Source organism: Onychostruthus taczanowskii, unplaced genomic scaffold, assembly GCF_017590055.1.
Source record: "Onychostruthus taczanowskii isolate IOZ18803 unplaced genomic scaffold, ASM1759005v1 scaffold48, whole genome shotgun sequence".
NCBI classification, from domain to species: domain Eukaryota; kingdom Metazoa; phylum Chordata; class Aves; order Passeriformes; family Passeridae; genus Onychostruthus; species Onychostruthus taczanowskii.
In genome coordinates, this window is record NW_024502347.1 from 3719865 (window position 1) to 3737508 (window position 17644).

Consider the following 17644-nt stretch of genomic DNA (forward strand, 5'->3'; position numbering starts at 1 on the left):
TGCAACAGAACATTTCAATTCCTCTTTGTCATCCTGCCACGCAGGAGAGCTCATGAGCCCAAGTTAAATGCCAGGGCTCTCCACAAAAGGGGACCTAAGTGCCTAAGAGTGAAACTGGCATTTGCTATCATGTGTTAACTGGTCACTAAAAAATGCTGAAGTGCTAAAGCATGACCTTATCCCAGTCATGCAAACATTTAGGAGTGTACCTCACAATCAGAGAAACTTACAGCTGCCAAACCTATCCTACATCTTAGTGTCAAAACCAGGTCAGACACTTATTTTATGAGGAGGACAAAAAGACAGAGAAGAAATACTTTTGCATTCTTTGGCAGATAGATTACTGAGGAACCAGACCAAGTAGAGAATTGTAGGTTCAAATGCTTATGCTCCCTGTATAGGAATCAGGGATTGACACAAGTAATTTCTCTCTGCTTTCCTTTCCTAAGAATAAAATTACGTCTAGATTGTCACCCCTGTCCTCAACTCACTGAATCATTCCACAGATGATGAGGACAGTCAGTTTAAGAATAGGCTAAAAATAGAGCTCTCACATGTGGAAAAGGAAATAATTCTCTATGTATATTTCAGACAGTCGTGTATGACGTTGACTTTGTCTAATTGTCTAATAGAAAAATATGGAAGTGAGAAAGTAGTCAGTCTAGATCACGTTTGATGTGCTAAAATTATTCCTGAATGGAACTGCTGGTTTGTGTTCTGCACCAAGACTTGGAGTGCACTATTAAGCCTGGATTCTGATTTTATAATCTCCTTGTTGCAGCTGCCACTCAGTCTTTCAAATCGCATACATCTTTGATGTCAGACCATTGTTCCACTAAGGTGCAGCTCACTGCTTTTTTCAACTCAATCTCTTTTAATCTTGCAAATCAAATAAAACTCAGTAATGCAGATAATATGTCAAAAATGTCCTTACCTCATTGACATTCCCAGTGGAAGCCTACTTTTGAAATAATTTCTCAGCTAAGTTCAGACATGTTCTGTAAACCATGAAACATCATTGAGAAGTGCTTAGTGAACATCAATTAAAGGAAAAAGATGGCCAACAGCTAACATAATAATAGTTAACTGCAGGGTTTTTGTGGAATGTATGTAAAAATAAATTAAAATTTTATGTGCATGCTATGATTGTTAAATATCACTTCTTTATAAAAAATAATAGCAGATTGTACTGCTAGTGATATATCAGTGGGCAGAATAATAGTTGACTAAGCCTGCTTGGAAAGTTGTGATATTACAAGTAAATGGTCGTTGCAGGTCTTTAAGCAATGCAGCCCATTATGGGATTTATCCTTGGTGGTAAATATTTCTGTTGGCAGTTTGAAGACATAAAAAAGCCTTCACCTTGATATAACATCATATGCATACCTGAGATGCCAGCAGTTTTTTCTAATGTGCAAGATTTAGATAGGAGGGACAGAACAGGCTCTAACTCATATAAAGATGTCTCAGCTTAGTGGACCAGGAAGACAGCAAAGACTTGGGACCTCTGCTGCTGAATGGTATTGAAATGAGCCTCTGACTGTGTTTATGCTGTGATATATTCATGGGATGTTTACATATTTAAAATGACATACCGAATATAGAAAAGGAATATATTGAAATCACATAAAAAGTGACAGCTAAATTATATTCCTAATATAGTTTTTTTCCTTTATCAATGCGGGAAAGGTAGATTTGACAGGTAAAAGTTTTACAGCACCTAATCTGGGTGCAAAGTCACTGTCAGTTGAATGCAGATGTCACAAAACCACAAAAAAAAAGAATGATGGAGGCTGGATGGACCTCTGGAACTCACTAATCCCAGCCCTCCAATCAAGCATGGCCAGCTATAGCCAGTTTTCCAGGACTGTATTCAGGCATCTTTTGAATGTCTCCAGTGACTGAGACTCTACAACCTCTCTGGGCAGTCTGTGTCAGTGCTTGGTTACCTTCACAGTAAACAGCGATTTCTGACTTTCAGATAGAAAATGATCAGATTTGCGCTGGATTTTCTGTCCCAAGCCCTTCTTCTGCACAAGGCCGGATGGGGCTGGAAGTCTCAGCTGAATCCTTACACTGCCCCAGTCATGACAGGCAAGTTTTCATAGCCTTTCTGTTGAAAAGACTGTTCTACTTCTTTGAGACTGAAATACATTCATATTGTATTCTTTAAAAATGTAAGGACAATAGGAAGAAAATAGATTGTGAACCATAAAAGCAAGAAAAATCAAGACTCAACCATTTAAGTCTTTTTCTTGATAGTATGGGGTTAGCCATAATAGTATATTCTTTAGCATTTAGTTCTGCCTAATGTGTAATTGTTTTCAGCATGAAGATTTCTTCATCTGAGCAAGGAAAAATCATCTTGAAATTAGTTAGGAATCAAATTTGATTTCAAGGAATCAAATTAGTTTACCTATAAGCCTTACTCCCTAAAATTCTTTTGATTACATTTATTTTTTTTTTGCTTTATGTAGCTGACTGCTTTCCACATGGCTCCTGTTATATGTGCTGATCTTGCTGTAAGCTCCTTTTGGTTCAACAAAACTACTGCCCAGTAAAAACACACTCTAATGCACAACTGACATGTGGTGGAATATGCTCACCCTGGAATATGTATCTTTACATTTATATATATATATATATATATATATATATATATATATATACACTTTTGGAAGGATGGAATAGTGTTTTTCTGTAGCAAAGAAATTCAAGGAGACATGGTGTTTTTGTTTTATTCAGTTATTTTTTTTTAAATCATCTTGAAATCATAAATATATACTCAGTGTCCAGTGATCCATCATCCAGTGGCACATACTGCTGTAAAATGTACTTCCAAGAGGCACATGGAAGAGCAAAAGCAGGAGTGAAGGGAGGCTTAGCTCAGTAGCAGTAAATCACTTTTAAGTTGTCTCTGGTGGTTTTGCAGATCTGGCAGTGCAGATATAAATGTGCCATGCAAAATCTTTTCTTGTGATTTGCCATAGAAATTTCAGCCATACTATTTGTTATATTTGTTCTGTAAAGCCATGCAGATATATTAACATATCATATTTCAGGCATAAGTAAAGAATTGAGATACAGTTGACATAAAAGCAGTGGATCTCTTTTTGGAAGCCACAATAACTGAAAAAAGTCAAGTCTTTAATTTTAGATGGGCCTATAGACAGAAAATCAGAATTTTAACCACTGTCCAGTCCTTTCCTCCTTGTTTTAGGGTGTATTTACCATAAAAGTGAAATATAAAATGGCTATAGACTACAGATTAGGTAAAGCAGTTAGACTTACCAGGGAGCAGAGATCACTGTGGAAGCATTTGTCTTCAGCAATAGTTATTAAAAAGGTTAAAAAACATAGGCCTTTTAGGTACTTATGACCAGCTGAACTGGTGTTAACTGGACCATGGTCCTTGTTAATATAGTTCTAACTTTTATTTTAAATATTTGCATCTATTTTTAAAAATCTGTTTCTAGATCCTAACTATTAATTTTCTTCCATTTAACTTTGAAAATAATAATTGTACTTTCCTTTTATTTACAAAAGTAAGATCTTTTTCTCTCATGCCATTATTAATAACTAACTGACTTAGAACAAAACTAATCCTGTTCCAATACTAAAAATAAATTCATGAAACTAGCACTTAAAATTGCAAATATATTATAAAAAATTACTGTTCTAACAAGAGAGTGGCCTTGTGTGAAAAAAAATGTGCTGCCCCTATAGGAAAAATAAAAATTATTATTTGTTATTTCTGGGAAAATACTGCAAGAAACAGCTATTTTCCAATTACCACTTTTGTTCTGATTGTACTAAATTCTCCTTTATGTACACTTGCTACCAAAAAGAGTTTGAACTGAATTGATACTATAAATATTTCAGAAGCAAAATTTCTATGTATATGAATTGGCACATAATTAATTTAGATTTGAGAATTTGTATAAATAGACAGTCACAAGTGATGAATTCTTTCATAATTTTGAATATATCAGACTTCATACTGAAGAAAAAAGATGTTAATGAAGTACATTTTCTCCAGAATCTGGTCTGTGGACATTTTAAAGCAGAAAATATATTATTGCTCAAATGTACTATTGAGAACTTTTAATTTCATGATAAGGCAGTACTTGAAGATTAAAATAAAGATAGCAAAATCAGAAAGCATTTGTGGACCACTTCTTCAGGGACATTAATCTGTAAAAGTCTGAAGAGCTTTCTAGCAAATTTCTGCTCTACTGTCTTGATTAAGAATGAAGTCCTAAACTTAAAAAAAATAGGCTGAGTAAATTTTTTAAGTATTGCAAATGAAGCTTGTATGTATACAGATATTGAAGATCTTTTTCTCATCCTGATATGAAATACTAATCACTGTACGTGGATGGAGTACAATTTGCAGACTACCTTAATACGGCATCAATAAAGAGACACAGATGTTAATACTGAGGATAGTTGATGGAGATTTTTTTTTAACTTACAATAGAAAAGAATTAACTTTACTTTGGCATAAGATCATCAAGAGTATAGCATTGTATTGTTGGATGTTAATTTTGGTAAATTTATGTTGAAAGTAAATGTGCTATGAACAGGTGCAATTGCTATGACTTCTGTGCAAATTCATCCAATTATATCAAAAGTTATCGATGACTTACAAATTCAGTTTTTCTTGTTTCATTGGTTAAACTTTGTCTGAGTAGATTTATCTTGTTTTCAACCAGGGTTTGTTTTGTCATGTTTACCAGTTTTCACAGATGCTGATTCTCCTAGAGGGTATTTTGTTAAGGGATCTATTCAGTGAAACTCATGTTGCAATTTCCAGGGGAAAAAAAAAAAGTAGAAATAAATCATATTTTGTCATGTCCTTTATAAATTTTACCTAGGATTTCTCCAGACAGTGTGACTGAGTTTATGGAAACAGACACTGGTCTTTTTAGTGCTCACTGAGAACAAAGGAGAAGCCCAGAGAGAGCTGGAGATACTGTAGAGAGCATTTTTTTTCTGCCCTCAATACCACTGTGCTTTCATAATCTCTTTGTGCAATTAGCTCCTGGAGGATTGTGCCCAACAGACAAAGCCTGACCCTGAGAACAGGGTGTCACTGTATTCAGTCCAAATCTTTTTGATACATATACCTCTGGGGAGTGAGTATGGCTATGCCGAGAGCTAGTATTTCAAGAAAGCCACAAAAAAAATTGCTTTCAGTTGAGATACTGCAACTATTGGCAATAGATTTCAAGGCCAGAAGGAGCTGCTGTGGTCATTGCAGTCTATGCCTCACCAGAAAAAAAAAAATTTGCCTGGTATTCTCCTGAAGTTGAAGAAACATGTTGAAATACAGCACACATTTTAGAAGCATGTTTTATCTTAAGTTCAGTGTTTCTAATGATGAAAAGATCCCTTCCCTTGGCAGATTGTTTGGTGGTAAATTGCTTTAATTTCTAAAATTCTGCCCAGCTTTTCTTAAATTTGAATTTATACAATTGGTTTTACTACTGGGTCTATTCCTCTCTTTTACCCAGCCATGACAATTACATGTGTGCTTCTCAGAACATACCTCTCTATCTTCAAAACTTGTTCTTCTTAGGAAAATATCACGCCATATGTAAACAAAACTTGGGTGTGTGGAGTGGTCTGGGGTTTTTTAAAATTTAGTTTGTCTGTGACATTTTACTGAGAGCAGTTACTTACCTACGAAGGTGGTGACTGTCAGCCTAATCAGCTGACTTTACAAAGTCTCAGGAAGTTTCTGATTAAACTGGGAGAACTCACAATATTCCAAGCCTGTCTTTCATGGATGGTTATTTAATGGCATTGGTTAGTTCTGGCTTTGTTTCCATTGTAAATATCAATTAAATGGTATTTGCAAATGCCTTTGGTATTTGCCCTAGGTATTGATGAACTAAATTTATTTCATTGAAAAGAAAATGACTAGAAAATTTTATGATAATCAGCGTAAAGATTACAATATGTTCTCTGAATAACTCATGAAGAACATTTCATGGATCTGATTACCTACCTGGAAATTATGCAAGAAGTGCTGATGGTATCTATTCTTATTTATATAAGAAACAACTTGATTGTAGAGGGACATTTCACTAGAACCTCTATAATTACTGAGATTTCAGGTAACTGGCAGCAGGTCTTGCATATATATATTCAAAGGGTACATTTGGCCATGGGGTTGAGATGTAATGGTTGGCAGAAAATGTAATATTATCAGTGTGATCAAGGTTGTATGTAGAATTTGAATAAACTCAAATACACTCCTGAAAAAAGGAAAAAAAAAAACCAAAAAACTGGGAGAATTTGAAATGCGGAATGATTCATAAGCACCCACAACCAGCTTTAAACAGAAATTAAAGACATTGTGGTTTATATCACGTCTGAACTTCATATACTTTGGATTTGCTTCTTATCTAATTCATAGCTTTGGTGTATTGAGTAACTTGTATTGTACAAAAAGGATTGGCTTTTTTCCTATTATAGGTTCAGCAGACTTTGGAATTATGATGTTACTGTAGTTAGTTTTTCTAGTCTTAAATTATTTTGTGATACAGTGCAGCTCTGGTCAAAATGAATATAATAGAACTTCATTAGAAGTTAAGTGTAGCTACTGATATGCAGAGAGTGCACTATCCATCTGATAAAGTAATGCTGTGACAATCTTGTGTGTTGTTGCAATTCAGTTTATTAAAAGTCTCAGCTATAAGTCTGTAATATTATATATTTAAGTAGAAAATTTATTTTGTGAAAACTGGTATTTTGCCATATTTTAAAAAGGGAAGACAGGCAGTTGCAAGAAAGAGGGAGTACATCCTCTAAGGCAGCTCTATTTTGGCCAACCTCTTACATGTCCTGGATTCAAATTTTCTTTCCACATTTCTGAAATTTTGGCTCAGCATTTTATCAAATAAAATTCTCATAGGACATGAATTAAATATTATGTAGAGCTTGTTGGGTGTTTTAACTTGATTTTTCTTCCTCATAAAAATAGATTTCATCCAATCAATTGTAAATAGATGAAATTATGTTTCAGTAGAATTACACAAGACTTTTTTCTTCATCTAAAACATTTTCTGTCCAAAATAATTACTTGTTTTCAAGTAGTACCTACACTCAAAAATTACTTCAGAGCTGGCTTATCCTTAAGTATGCAAATATTACAGGAGGATTTAATATTCTCATGAAAGGAATGGCTAAATTTAATCCATTCAGAACAATTAGGGGGTGCTGAAGCAGGGAGTTCTGAAAGGGTGCACCCACTGTGGGTTGTCTTGAATCCAGAGACATCTCTCATGACTAAAGTCCTTCTCTACTGCAGTGAATTCCACAGAATTGTAATCCCCCTGCCTTCTGGTGAGAAAAAAAAAAGACACTAGAGGATGCCTTTTCCCCCCCACCCCCCTCCCCAGTTATTTCTCTGTCCTTGTATTTGGTCCAGGACAGCTCTGAACTCTGTTTAATAAATTTATTAATTTATTTCATATTAATATTTATTTTATATAATTTATTAATTAAAATAAATTTAATTTTAATCAATTAAAATCTCATGTTTTAATTTATTCATCAGCAACTCTCTTACTCCTGTAAATCAGTTCTGTAATGCTGTAGTTCTAGGGCAGAAGTCATTAAAAAGAGATATTTTGAAAGTATTATGAGTAAATAACTTCACTAGAATGAATTGAGTAGGAATTGAATGTCATTGTTTCCACCTGAAAAATCGACTACCTTCTCCAGACATCTAGAAAGCTTCTTGCAAGATGATAAAAGTTCTCTTTAAGTTGAGCTACCTGACAATTAGGCCATGCAAATTTTGTAGTAGCCCTAACAATAAAGACATATTAAAGTACTGCCAAGATGTATGTAAAATAACAACTTCATAACATCTATGTATATAATGGACATAAAAGGTGATGTACAAACATGAATTATAGAACATAAATATATTTATATTGTATATATTATAACATAAAAATATTTCTGAATATTTTTATGTTATAATATATACAAATATGCAATTTTCTTACATTTCTACTGCATGTGAGTTTATTAGCTCCTTTCCACCTAAGCATTTTCATACAAATTCAATGTTCTAAAATGTTCTAACAATTGCAATTAAGTGTGTGGTTAAGTGTGCATGTACTGAGGCTGTATAATGAGGCATACTCTTGAGACTTTATTGATACTTTCACTGAAGATTGAAATGATTGATTGTGATGTCAACAAGGCCATCACTGAACATGGATGAAAAATGACTGGAATGATGCTTGGTGCTTTTCCTGCTTTTCCCATTGTTTCTCTAAGAAATCAGCACTCCTTAATATGGTTTAGGTAACACTTAATCTGAGTTCTTATGATATTAATCAAAAAGAAATGTACAAATAAAGATGTGTTGCAATTAAGGGACTAGAACTAAGGGATTTACCAATGAGTTCAGACATCTCTTTTTTGCTCATGAGAGAAAAGAAAAAAATTTGAACACATATGTTGTGATTTCAGTCCATGAAGTAGAAAGGCACAGATCTTTAAAATCATATACAACTGGATCAATATTTGTCTGACAAGAGAAACACACTTGATATATTATTGATTGGGAAAATAATCTGATATTGGAAATTCCTGACCACCCATGTCAACCCACAGGGACAGATATCTCATTCTTCATCATGTTGTCCATTTCAGTGGTAGAATTTTTTTAATTGAGACCCTGCTTATAATCTAAAGTGAAGTTAGTGTGGGGAGAGCAAGATTCTTGTCAGTATTTTTCCAGATTAAACAACAGTTTGCTGAATAGGTCTTTAGCATAAGATAAATGTAGTTAAAGTGTCAGGCAGAATTATTCAGTCAGAACTTCTCATGCACTACTGACAGCAAGCTTTTAGGAAGCATGAAATTATCCAGCAGTCAGTAAAGCAAGAGAGGAAAGAAGCAGAGTGTGTATGAAGAATTTTCCCCCCAAAAGAGCAGTGCTCAGGTTGGCCTGGACTCTTGCCCTTGTTCTGCCATTTGCTTTGTAAGGAGGCCTTAGTCCTTACAGCCTCAGAGCTGGGTTGTGACTTTTTTGAGATACAGCTGGAAACTTACAATAATAAATATTGACCTTTTATATCAATGGCTACATTTCCAAATAATTTTAAGAGACAATTGAAAGTATGCTCATGTTATAAAATTTTCTAATTCTGATTTAAAGATTCAGTGATAGATATGTTATCATATTTTTCAAGAATTATCAATAATTAATTTACTTTTCAGTATTTTTAAAGACACTATGCCTAAGGTTTTATTCTTCTAAGTCTAGATATTGTTTTCCTTCATTTTCCTGTGTTTTCATTCTATAGTTTGAAGTGTTCTTTTTCTGCTTATGTCAGAATCCTGTCACTGCTTCAATTTCTTGTACAAAATGAATTTATTGAGCTCCTTAAATTGCTTATTCTTCGAACCCACTTCCAGTTCTCAATATTCATTTTTACAGTAAATAAATAAGAACTAGGCAGGCTGGATTCTGTCTGGCAATATTGGGTACCTTTGGGTTGGAAGGTAATGTAGTTGTTTGAAGTTCAACGAGGTTGTAAAATACTATTACTCTCCTTCCAAGGAGATTGCATGAGCAGCCTCAATCAAACCCACCTTTATGTAGAGAGAAGTGAGAACTATAAAATCTTCAGCACGACAAAGCATCTTTTCTCATTTAAACCCACAGAAAAATGTAAATCAGTTGTCTTTTCCCCTCCATCACTAAGATAACATTTACAATGTATCCCAGGTAGAAGAAGGGATGAAATATTTCTCTATTAGACTTGGCTGAGCATAGTGTAAGAATATGATTTAAAAAATAAATGTCTTTGAACATTAGCTTTTGGGTTGTTTTCCTAAAATCTGACAAGTGCTCAGAACATGATATGTCTGCTCTTTATACCATCTAACCATTTGTAAAGCCTAAAGATGAAAAATGAATTTCCCAAACATACATACAGAAAAACAAAATTAAGCAGATTGTCTAAGAGATATGATACTCTTTTAAGTATCTGAGTGCAATACATATGTGCTCACCATAATTAGAAACTTTGCTAGGCACCAACAACTAGGTCCTATATTTACATGAGTGGCTGTGATCTGCTTGTGAGAGCATTCTGCACCAATTTCAGTGCATGCAATTTCAAAACACCTGAGAATATTTTGTTTTCAATAGTCAGTATTATTAAAATGATAAAAGATGCATTCATTATAATAAGATTTTAAAAGATAATGACAGACAACATATAAAAGCAGGTTGTGAGAAAAAGTATGTATAGCAGCAATGTGTAATAATATATTATTAAAAGATAACAAAAAACAAAGAAAGAAATGATAATTAATAATAACACATTGTATTGATAGCCTCTGAAAAAGGGACTATTCAGAAAATGAAAACATTATTTCTAGGGAATATCCCCTCTAAATTATATATCTCAGTTCAGATTTGAACTATGCGAAACTTAATTACCTTGTGCATTTGCCAACATACTCATCAATTATCAATCTTGCTTATAAATGCCAGCCTTATTCCTTTCTTTATTGAAAAATTAAATAAAGGACTGAAAGTATTTGACTCCTGCAAATACAGGACATTATAAATATAAATAATCTAATAGCATATGTATAATTTATTATTTTCAATGAGAAGTCCCTCAGATATTATTTGCAAGTAACCATGATGATCTTGCATCCAAGATTAAACTTGTTAAAGTATTATTTGGAGGTTTTGAGTTTGTTTTGAGTTCATGCAGAAGCCTTCTTTTATAAATAACCCCCCAACCTGCACCCACCTGTCTGGTACTTTCTTTTGTGTTCTGCTATACCACAGGATTTTTTTCCTCCATCCTTATCAATGAAATCTTTTAGTAAGTGGGATTTTAATGAATGGTGCCGAAAAATTGCTTGTTTTTGCACCTATTTAATTGGCTTTAAGTAAGGCCCCGGTTCAAAAAAGGTCATGCTTAATTTTAAGCACTTAACTACTCTCATGAACTGCACAATGAACTGCTTGAATAAGGTTTGTCACGTCATTCTTGCTAGAGCATAGTCTAGTGACTAATTGAAAAAATAATGGTTTCAGCTGTAAACTAAACAGTCTAGCCCCTATTGCTAATATGTAATATTGCTGTGGTCAGTACTGACATACAGAATCACTTTTCCTTTACAGAACTATGCAAAGAAAGTCAGTTTTACCTTCTGGAATGAGAGGCTAGTGAAAACTGGCATTGATGCCAAAAGAAACAGTTTGGCCCTTTTGTCACCTGTGGCTGGGGGTGTCTTTTCAGTGCAAGTGCCTGGATGCTCAGTTCAGCCAGTTACCTGCCAAATTACCGCTAACATCAGCTTTCAACACCTCTCATTTCCCAAGACCTTGTTACAAAGTTGTATAAAACCACATCACCGTAAGCATTTCAAAGAAGACCTCCATCACAGCAGGGGCTCTGACATCAAAGTAACAGCATTTCTGGGGGAACACTGTAAGTTTATTCCTAATATTCTCATCAGTGGAGCCATATCTGTAGGTGCATTTCTGTCTTTTTATTTTGTCCTTGCCTTTTTGTCCTAACTACAAGTTCCAAGGCTCAGAGATGAAAAGAGAAAGGTCAGGGAAACATCTCATGTAGGCTGATTCTTGTACTTTTTAGCAACTTTCTAAGGAATTAAAAATGTGAGGGAATCTTTTCTTTATTTTTATTAAAGCCTCTAATGCAAAAATACACACCTGCCTGGTCTGAATTTTTCTTCAGATACGGTGTTGTTTTTCCTTTTATAAATACTCATATGGATTTTTAATGGCTCTGTGGAGCTGAATTATTATGTATTTATAATTAATCATAAATTGACTAAGGAATGATGAATATCTGAATTCTATCCTGGTCTCACAAGCTGGAAAAAGTATATAAAATACATCAGGCAGTACAAATTCCATTTTAGGAAGTGAGATTGAGAATCTAATACTGCCCAAATCAAGCAGCCACTGTGGATGAATGTTTTTTATTGTGAAGGCTTCAATATTGCCTTATATGATACTTCGTCCTTGTTTTCAAAATTAGCACTTTTTACAGTATAAACACTTTTATTTACATTATTGCTGAGAAGAGCTTTGTCTCGTGTTTCTAGCAGATTTGGTTTAAGCCCAAAATTTAATTACAAATTAAGCTGGTATATGCTGAAACTTACTCAGGGATGTCAATTAAAGGCAAACCTCCAATAGTAATAATTATCCTATAATGGCCTAAAAATCGTTAGTTATAATCTTTAACATTCCTAAAATCAATTGAGCTTCCTCCTTCTTTCACTTAAACTGCTAATTTCCTTTGTTATATATTTGTTTTAGAACCAATTTTAAGTGCCATTTGGTAGCTTCTGTTTCAGCTGTACAATTAAATAGTGCCAGTGCATGACAAGCTTGAAATATGTGCCTTTTCAGAGTACATGAGAATGACCTACAGCCCAACACGTGATATTGTGAGTCTGTTGTGTGACCAAATAGACCCTCCCCCTGTGTGAATCTGTTGTGGGTCAGACTTTTACAGGTATAAGTGTGGGCCAGTGAATCTAAATAATTCTGCTTCCCAAGGCCCTTTTTCTGATCCCACACCAAAGCTGCTCCTACATGCATGAGATAAAAGCACTGCACAGAGCCCTCACACCTCTGACCCTCTGTCTCAAAATGAAGGAGCCACCACGCTGCATCTGACAGATTCATTTCTCTCTTCTGGGTGGTTGAAGTTGGGAAAAATTGGTAGAAAATTTCAGGAAATGTTTCCTTTGAAAATAGAAAGAGCACTAAATGCCCAGTTTGTGCACATTTTAATATTGTTGTGCTGTTTTTGCATTGATTGTGTCCTTGCACTCATGGCTCCAACTAAACTATAGAGAATAAACCGAGAAATGTCTTGAACACACAGTAAATGCACACAAAATCGCTCACAATTCAAGATGCATGCTACTGATCCATGGTGAAGAGGTACATGATCTGAAGGCTGAAACAAATATCACTGATACTGTGCAACTGTGGAGCGGGGTAAGGCAGGCTGGGTTGGGCACAAAGTGTCAGATATTGGTGAGGCAGGAATATTTTTTGACACATAAAGCCATACCTTGGGTTATTTTCTCTGGAGGAGTAACCAAATAATTTGGGAATACAGGTTTATATGTGTGAATCTCACTGTTTTACATGTGGCACTTAGCCAGGTGTTTTCTGCCATAGAAGACTGGCCTTAATTTCTTAAGGCAAATTAAGGTCTTAATTCTTATATTCTCTGATCTTTCGGACTTAGCAGAGATTATTGTCATACACCAAAACAACAACAACAAAAAAGAAACTTGCCATTGCAGCATGAAATCACATTTAAAAAGAAAAAGCATATATGTATAATTTGCAAAAAGAGCTGAGAATGGGCACTGCCTGAAGTGTGAATAAAAAATGTTGTTGTCTAATCAGCATAGGCACTGAGATTTTACTAAGCTTTTGTTGCTGCATGTCACATTTGGCTTCAAGAAAAATACTTATCTGATCTCTTAATTTTTGTTTGTTCAGAGTTCCATTTTTTTCTGCTTGGTCTTTTCTTCATGTCAAGGCTACAGATATCCTTATATATCCTTCCAATATTCTCTATTTCCTTTTTGGAACCTTCCTCTTAAATCACAATATGAAAGAACCCACTTAGTGCCTACCACTATTTCACACTGAATAACAGGAAAATACTCATGGCTGAATCTCAGAAAGCCTACAATAGAAGGCCTTTTGAAATCTAAACCTCTGCATTTTCTTTCCAGCCAGAGATGATGAAAATAAAAAAGTCTCTCTTAATCTGAAGGAAAAAGGAGAGGTAGGAGGTTTTCAGAGCGCAAATGAGAGAGCACTTTTATAGTGATTCAAAATACTTTGTCTATTGAGGATATTCAGTTGACAAAGCATAAGGCTAAATTTGGAGTTGTGTATATAACTAGGCGGAATTCATAATAGGTGTCATTTCAGGGAATGCTGGTAATAATGATGTTTGTGAGAGAGAAAAGAATGGTAAAAATATTCTTCTTGACACCCATTTTAATGGATATGATGAGATGAAGAATACATAGTGACTAGAAAATACAAAACTAGAAAATGGGAAAAAACCCCCAATCCTAGAGAATAAATTGTAATAATTGGGTTCTTGATACTAAAACTAAAACTTTATGCAGTCCTTGATTTTTCTTAAATGAAAAACTCTTTTTTTGTTATTTTAAAAATATTTATACCATGTTTTTAATATATGATGGGATACTGTCTTAGAATATTTCAGCACACACCCTGCTTAAAATACTGTTGCCCTTCTTCCAGAATTTCAAAGGCAAATTTTTTTTTAATGGTTTACAGGGATTGTGCCTAGGCTGAAATTTGTTCTGTAATAAGTTCTTCCTTTTTTTCAAGTTTTGTTTCATTTTGAACAGAAAATACAACAATAAGTCAGTGTTTCTGTTGCTCATCATTTCTGAGAGACTGACTATAACTTCAGTAATTTCAATCTTTTTGACTGATGGAATTAGTAAGAAGAAAATTAAATGAGATGAAAAATTATAACATATTTATCAAGGGGACACAACTGCATAGAATTAATAGTTCTTCTTTCTAAGATCACAGAAAATCGTAATTAAGGGGAAAAAAGAGAGATTTTACTGGTTTATAGCAGTGAATTATCTTATCCAGACGTGGTTTAAGTATACTCCAACTTAGTGTTCCCACTGAAGCACTCCAAATGATGCTGCTCACTCACTCCCATCCTTTTCCCTCTCCTCCTGCCATGGGATGGAGAGGAGAATTGAAGGCACAAAAGGTGACAACCATGGGTTGAGAAAAAAACAATTTACTGGAAACAGCAACAAGATAAGAAAACAAACAGTAATAATCAACAGTATTAATAAAACAGTGTACAAGGGAGGCAAACAATTCACGAGTGAATGCTCACCACGTGGAGCCCAAAACCACCAGATCGTTCACTTCCTGCTACTTGACCAGAAAGAACTCCTTCCCTCACCACCAGCAGCGATGTCAGGTGGTACAGAATAATGTCTAGGTCCCAGCCATGCTGCTACTGACTACTTCCAAAATTAGCCCTGTCTGGGCTGGAACCAAGACATATGATAATTTAATATACGGCAAGTAAATATTTGTTAAAAGTATTAAAACAGAGGTAATATAATTATTTTAAAAATTATTGTTTTACAGACACATAGTGTACACACGTTGAAAGATGGTCAGGTGTTTTAGGTTAGTTGGTAATTTTCTTATTAGAAGGAGTTATTTTTAAATACATTTATTGTAGGTATAGACATCTACCAAGCAATAAAGACTTGTATTTCTGATGAATCTTGTGTTGCTATTCCAGACCTTGTTGCCTGTTGGGATCCCTTTTCCAAGTCAATCCTTTCCCAGCAAATGAATATATATATAAAAATCAAAATCAGGTAAATAGTAAAAAGCATGGCTCACTCACTAATTTCAATTAGGTCAGTGGCTCTGCTTCTAGAAGTCCTGCTTATGCTTCCTGGCACCAGTATTTTTCTCTTTTTAATGATAAAAGTTATCAAGTACAGAAAGAGAGTCAAAAGCTTTCTTCAAGTACAATACAGTTCGACTGTTCAGCAAATGTTCATGTCTTGACTTAGATCAAGATCCATTTTTGCCTCCTGCCTAATACTGTTCTGTGGCTCTTTGTCATTGTCCCTGGGTAGAACAACCTGTCAGTCAGTTGAAAGTGCCCTTTGCATTGGTAATAGTATGCTGATTTATGATTCTTATAATGTGAGTAGTCACCTTCTAAAAGAAATTTGGACAGAGCTTTTCATTTGAAACTACATCTAGAAGTATTTCTTTTGAACGTGCTATGGTTTAAAATCCAACACGTCAGTGTTTATATGAGTTAGGCATAGGTTTACATGGTTCTGTGGAGTTTTTTTAAATTAAACTGGTTCTTAGTATCACTGGAATGAACAGCATGCTAAGAAATTCAGAACTATAGAGCTGTAACATCTTGTCTCTCTTAATGTAACTTTAGACTTGATTCATAACACAGTTTTTTCCCCAGAGACTCAAATGAAAGTTTCATTTTCAGTATAAATGTACCTAACCAATGTTACGCAATCATAAGTGGTGTGAATTATATTGATCTTAGATTTATAATCTGCCTGAACCTAACCCTGAAAATCATCTGGCTATTTGCAAGGAATATCTTAGAAACTTTAGAAGACTTATGCAGTCATTAAATTCTCATCATATGCACACATTTAATAGGATTTTTTTGTTGCTAATCTCAGCTCAGCAGACTTAGTCCTTCCCTTGTTGCCACTATAATTTATATGTAATCATAATTTGACAACCTTAGTCTAAAGCTGCACTCTGTCCTCCAAGGAAATTTAATACCTTCTGCTCTGTACACTCATAGCATTCATCACTCTAACAATAGGTGTACATGACCCTGTTCATTTACCCTCCAAGGTGTGCAAGGAGTTGCTTCAGTACAACCAGGTTCCCAACATAATATTTCAGGGACTGTTTTTAGCTGTTGACTTGCATATGGGGTGTTGCTCTCTTCAAACTGAGTTAAAATTTTTAAAGAATGTATTGTTTCAGTGAATTTTCTTACCTTGCTTTCTGATGTTATGCTATTAACAAAAAAGTAAAAGATGAGCATGTATGATTATCATGGTTTTACAAATATACAAACCTGATTTAAATGTTTTCTATCAACTGGGAAGTGCAGCTAAGATTTGTCCCAAGGCACAGAGTTAGATATTTCTGACTACCAGATAGGTGTTTTGCATTCTTTGCTAGTTTCCACCTCTTCTGTTGATCCAACTGTTCTGTGGTGGTCATTCCCTGACCATCAGCCAAATGCCCGCCAGGATATTAACACTCATTCTCCTCTGTGGGATGGGATGGAATCCCCAGGATGAACAATCTCATGGACTTTCCTACCTCTCAGCCCTGCTGAACTCAGACTCCTTTACTCCCAGCAGAAGTGGCACAAGGAGAATGGGGTCAGCTAGCATTAGTCCACAGCAGGTTCTTGCTGCTGCTGCTTATTGCCTATCACAGTCACTTCACACCACCACAGACCTGCAGTGGGCTGCAGAATGAATGCCTGTTCCAGCTTCTGTTGTACTGCCTCCTCCTCATCCTCTTTCTCTTCTGACCTTGAAGCTGGTTTTTTAAAAACTTTTTTGGTCCCTTTTTCCTTTCTCTGAAAGAGTCTGGTTGAGGGGCTTTTCTGGCTTTTCTTAAATATGTTTTCCCAGAGGTACCATCTTCTTGGCTGCAGGACTCAGCTGCTCCCTATGATGGGTTAGTTAGAGCAAGGCCAGCCAATGCCTCTTCTCACAGAGAGAAGAATTTCTACATTAATTAAACATTAAATATAATTAAATATAGACCACTAAAGAGTTGTTTTGTTTTTATGAAGGAAGGATATAGTGAGCATGTAGAAGTGACTTCCAGTTTGATAATTTGAAATCATTTGGGTAGGAGGTTTGGACCTTATCTACATTGGTAAGTTTTCCTTGACCAATGAGAATCCTTCACTGTGAACCTGTGATGTTAGAGATCTTCTTGAAACTTACACAAGTTTAAACAAGTATATTCCTTCAATTA